Source organism: Gekko japonicus, unplaced genomic scaffold (assembly GCF_001447785.1).
Source record: "Gekko japonicus isolate JY-2015 unplaced genomic scaffold, Gekko_japonicus_V1.1 scaffold495, whole genome shotgun sequence".
Taxonomy (NCBI): Eukaryota; Metazoa; Chordata; class Lepidosauria; order Squamata; family Gekkonidae; genus Gekko; species Gekko japonicus.
The window spans coordinates 910,892-916,543 of record NW_015160850.1 but is presented as its reverse complement, the minus strand read 5'-3'; the positions used below and the strand labels follow the sequence as shown (position 1 = coordinate 916,543).

The window sequence follows — 5,652 nt, the reverse complement described above, 5'->3', positions numbered from 1 at the left end:
TTGTGACCAATGCTTCCTCCAAGCTGAGTTGGTGTGAGCTAGGTAAAGGTAAAGGTTCCCTTGCTCGAAAGCCAGTCGAATCCGACTCTAGGGTTGCGGTGCTCATCTCCGTTTCCAAGCCGAAGAGCCAGCGCTGTCCGAAGACGTCTCCGTGGTCATGTGGCCGGCATGACTAAACACCAAGGCGCACGGAACGCTGTTCCCTTCCCACCGAAGTGGTCCCTATTTATCTACTTGCAATTTCTTGCTTGCGAACTGCTAGGTTGGCAGGAGCTGGAACTAGAGACGGGAGCTCACTCCGTCATGCGGCACACTCGGGTCTCGAACTGCTGAACTACCGACCTTCCACAGCCTGCAGTTCAGAGCCACCGCAGCTTGCTTTCGAACTGCTAGGTTGGCAGGAGCTGGAACTAGAGACGGGAGCTCACTCCGTCATGCGGCACACTCGGGTCTCGAACTGCTGAACTACCGACCTTCCACAGCCTGCAGTTCAGAGCCACCGCAGCTCCTGTCTAGCTCACAGTTTTTTTTAGCCTCCAGCTCACACATTTTTGTCTTAGCGCAGGAAGGAGGGCTCCAGAGCAATGTTCCTCTAAGCTGTGGAGTCTTGTGAGCCAAAATTCTACTTTGTGGGCTACTGGCATTAAAGCTGTGAGCGAGTGATTTGTCTGCTGCATCAATGAGTTTGCGCTGGAGCCCTCCCTTCCTGAGTGGAGACAAAAATGTGTGAGCCAGAGGCTAAAAAAACTGTGAGCTAGCTCACACTAACTCAGCTTAGAGGGAACACTGCTCCAGAGCAAACTGATTTATGCAGGAGCCAAATAGCTCACTCAGAACTTTAATGCCAGTCGCTCACAAATTAGAATTTTTGCTCACCAGACTCCACAGCTTAGAGGGAGCACTGGTTGTGACCAATGCTCCCTCTAAGCTGTGGAGTCGTGTGAGCAAGGATTCTGCTTTGTGAGCTAGGGGCATTACAGTTGTGAGCGAGCCATTTGGTTAATGCAGAAATCTGTTTGCCCTGGAGCCATCCCTCCCTGAGGTGAGACAAAAATGGGTGAGCTGGAGGCTAACAAACGGTAAGCTAGCTCACACCAACTCAGCTTAGAGGGAACACTGGTTGGGACCAGACAGCAATGCGAAGTCACTCCTGTGGCAAGATTCTGAACAAGGATCATGAGGACATCGAAAGAGCCCTGCTGGATCAAACCAGTAGTCTCACACAGTGGCCAGCCAGTCTCTCTGAAGACTCAACACCATAAATGCCGAAGCATTCCCCTGATAAGAAGAGAAGAGGAGCCCTGCTGGATCAGAGCAGTGGTCCATGTAGCCCAGCATCCTGCCTCACACAGTGGCCAACCAGTTCCTCTGGAGGGCCAACAACAGGGCAGAGAGGCCGAGGCCTTCATGAGAACATGAGAAGAGCCCTGCTGGATCAAACCAACAGTCCATCTAGTCCAGCATCCTGTCTCACACAGTGGCCAACCGGTTCCTCTGGAGGGCCAAGAGCGGGGCCTTCCCCTGATGTGGCCTCCTGGCTCTGGGATTCAGAGGTGGTCTGCCTCTGAACATGGAGGTTCCCTTTTGTCACCAATGGCTAGTAGCCGCTGATGGACCTCCACAAATTTGTCTAATTCCCTTTTATAAGAACTAAAGAAGAGCTCTGCTGGATCAGACCAGTGAAGATCCATCTAGTCCAGCATCCTGTCTGACACAGTGGCCAGCCAGTTCCTCTGAAGACTCAATAGCACCATAAATGCTGAAGCCTTCCCCTGATAAGAACATAATATCATACCGATAGTCCATCCAGTCCAGCATCCTCTCTGACCAACAGTTCCTCCGGAGGGCCCACAGAGGCCAAGGCCTTCATTAGAACACCAGAAGAGCCCTTGCTGGATCAGACCAGTGAAGGTCCATCTAGTCCAGCCTCCTGTCTCACACAGTGGCCAACAGTTCCTCCGGAGGGCCAACAACAGGGCAGAGAGGCCAAGGACTTCATGAGAACACCAGAAAAGCCCTGCTGGGTCAGACCAGTAGTCCATCTCGTCCAGCATCCCGTCTCACACAGTGGCCAACCAGTTCCTCTGAACAGCCAACAACAGGACGTAGAGGCCGAGCCCTGCGTTAGAACTTTAGAAGTGTCCTGCTGGATCAGACCAGTAGTCTCTCTAGTCCAGCATCCTGTCCCACACAGTGGCCAACCAGATCCTCTGGACAGCTAACAACAGGGCACTATACCCCATTGAAGTCTCTCCCCTCCCCTCCCCTCCCCAAACCTCACCCTCCTCAGGCTTGGTCCCCAAAATTTCCAGGTATTTCCAATCCGGAGCTGGGCACCCTGATTTCAGAGGCACCCTTCCTGGAGATTGAACCCGGGACCTTCTGCATGCCAAGCAGACACTACGCTGACTGAGCCGCAGCCACGCCCCATCACACCCCAGTCTCGTTCTCCTCATCATCTCTCTTGGCCAGGGAAGGTTGCGATTTCAAGGGCCGCTCGGTTGGCCAGACGAGTCCACTGCTGCTCCTGCATTTTCCTCTATCCTGTACTGAAGCCTGGATGATAGCTGCTCGTACTTAGAGCGTCCTTTGTCTCTCAACGGTTTCAATCAATGCCGACAGGAATTTTGGAGGGCCAATTCATTCAAACTCCATTGGCGCATCGTCTATGTATTTGTGGTGCCCACGAACTGGAGGATTTACCTCACTACATTCTCTTTTGCCCCTTGTATTCTAGTCCAAGGGCTAAATTTTTAGCAGGTATTCCATCTATCTATCAAGTGGTTAAGATGCTGAACTGCAGGCTGTGGAAGGTCGGTAGTTCAGCAGTTCGAGACCCGAGTGTGCCGCATGATGGAGTGAGCTCCCGTCTCCAGTTCCAGCTCCTGCCAACCTAGCAGTTCGAAAGCAAGACATTGCAAGTAGATAAATAGGAACCACTTCGGTGGGAAGGTAACAGCGTTCCGTGCGCCTCTGCGTCTCGTCATGCCGGCCACATGACCACGGAAACGTCTTTGGACAGTGCTGGCTCTTCGGCTTGGAAACGGAGATGAGCCCCCGCAACCCTAGAGTCGGATTCAACTGGCTTTCGAGCAAGGAAGACCTTTACCTTTACTATCTGGTCTTAGTGCTTACCCAGTTGAGGGGGGAAATTCATTTTTGTTATCCGACATTGACGCATATGTCTCTTATAAAGTTTCATGATTTGCCCTTGCTGCAAAGAATATACGTTCCAAGGTGGCATCGGGAAGGGGCGTTATTTAAGCTACTCTATTAAATTAGTCATGTTTTGTTACTGATCTCTGGTATTTTTTTACACTCTAACTCTAACCTGTACCTTGTTCACAATTTGTGTTTTGTAGTTTTGTAACGGCCCATGGCTAATTACAATAACCTAACCGGAAACGGGAGACAGCTGGCGGCGCAAACTCCCCCAGCGGTGCAACGGGTACCGGAACGTCTTTCGACGCAAGGCCTGATCCTGACACGGCAAGAAAAGTCCTTGAGAACAGATCTTTACCTGAGTTTGCAGAAGCCTAATCGAGCCCACGGAACATCTCCTCCAAACGTGGAATCGGGGTCCTTGTCATTGCCGCCCAGCCGGGACCGAACCTGGGACCTTCTGTGTGCAAAGTCCGCTTCTGCTTTGAGCACTGTGGCACACTCTTTTTGTGCCGGTGTCGAGACGCTGCTGGCAAAGGCAGAGGAGCCAGGAACTCCAAATTGCCCTTGGGAGGAGTGGAAGTCGCTGATAAGGGGCCCGCCTCGCCTGGAGAGATGGACGGACACGTGTGCCCCCCCCCTCCAGGCCCCCTTTTCCTCTCTCACGTCGAGGTCCCGGAGGAGCTGCAGGGAGAGAACAAAATGTCCATTTAGTCTGCGCGGAAACGGGGGTTGTCTCGTTAAACACTTACAAGAGCTTTGGAGGCAATTAATTGATTAGAACGAAATGACACTTTGCTACAGTTCCGCTGCTACAAGAGTGATTTTTTAAAAAAATAAATAAATCTACAGATCCTAAAGGAAGGGGGCGGTTTCTCCCCAGCGTAACAAAACTTGGCCGTTTTAATGAGTAAGAGCTGGCATACGTACGTAGAAGGAAGAGATCGTCTTCCCCCTACCTCTCTTTTTCAAGAGGCAAGAATTAGAGGGCCTGGAGAACATTTGGAAGACTTGTGGGTTGCTGGTGGGTCTCCGGGTGGGGGCTGGATACCCCTCAGAATCACAACTGAAGACGTAGAAGAGATTGGATTTATACCCCCGGGCTTTGCTACCCGGAGGAGTCTCAGAGCCGATTACAATCCCTTTCCCTTCCCCTCCCCACAGCAGGCACCCTGTGAGGTAGGTGGGGCTGAGAGAGCTCTTTCGAGGACTGCTCCTGAGAGAACAGCTCTGAGAGGACTTGTGACTGACCCAAGGTCACACCAGCAGCTGCATGTGGAGGAGTGGGGGGATCAAACCCGGTTCTCCCAGATTAGAGTCTGCGCTCCTAAGCACTACATCAAGCTGGTTTTCTGATCTCCAGATTACATAGATAGCTCATTTATTTATTTATTTATTTATTTATTTAAACATTTATTCCATTTCTCCTGGGGAAAACGGCTGCTCTAGAAGGTGGGCCTGTGTGGAATTATACCCAACTGGGGTCCCTCCCCTCTCTGGAGCCCACCCTCCCGGGCTCCACCCCCTCGATCTCCAGGTAATCCTGAACTCAGAGTTGGCAACCCTGCTTGTGGTGCTTTTGGAATGGAGCAGCGGATGAGTACCGGCACGACATCGTGAGTTTGTAAACCAGTACCTGCTCCTTGGGAAGAAAGCGATGGCGAACCTTAACAGCATGATAAAAAGTAGAGACATCACCCTGCCGACAAAAGTTTACATGATCAAAGCAACGGTATTCCCAGTAGTCATGTATGGCTGCGAGAGTTGGACTATAAGGAAGGCCGAGCGCCGAAGAATAGATTCTTTTGAACTATGGTGCTGGAGAAGACTCTTGAGAGTCCCTTGGACGGCAAGGAGATCAAATCAGTCAATCCTAAAAGAAATCAACCCTGATTGTTCCCTGGAAGGCCAGATAATGAAACTGAAGCTCAAATACTTTGGCCACCAAATGAGAAGGGAGCACTCACTGGAGAAGACCCTGATGCTGGGAAAGATTGAAGGTCAAAGAAGACGGGGACGGCAAAGGATGAGATGGTTGGACAGTGTCATAGATGCAACGAACATGAAATTGAGCCAACTTCAGAGGACGGCGTAAGACAGGAGGGCCTGGCGTGATCTGGTCCATGGGGCCGCGAAGAGTCGGACTCGACTGTGCGACTGAACAACAACAACAACAACCTGGACAACAGCTCCCCCCTCAACAAGGAAAAAAAATAGGCAAACATTGTTGACAGGAAGGGGCTGGAGTTCTCCCAGAATTCCTTCTGATCTCCAGACAACAGAGGCCAGCTCCTCTGGAGGAAATGGTGGCATCGGGGGGTGGACTCTGTGACATCACATCCCTTTTAAGCTCGGCTTCCCAGGTGCTTGCTTACGGTGGGCAATCCCTTGGCGATTTTGGTTGCTGTTCTCCAACACTCAGCTGGTCAGTAGGCGTAAGCCAGCCAGTGGGGGGGAGGCAATTGTGGCCCTCGTGTGATGACACCACTT

At 51.6% G+C, this 5,652-nt stretch overlaps 1 protein-coding gene across 1 annotated transcript in view; it reads right to left on the bottom strand.

Moving 5' to 3' along the window:
- FRMD6 (FERM domain containing 6) overlaps positions 1-3,824 on the bottom strand; it is a 121,080-nt gene extending 117,256 nt beyond the window's left edge. Inside the window, exon 1 of the mRNA XM_015420880.1 lies at positions 3,521-3,824. The gene's annotated coding sequence lies outside the window, so the exon portion shown is untranslated. The remainder of the gene's footprint in view (positions 1-3,520) is intronic.
- Positions 3,825-5,652: the final 1,828 nt, after the last annotated feature.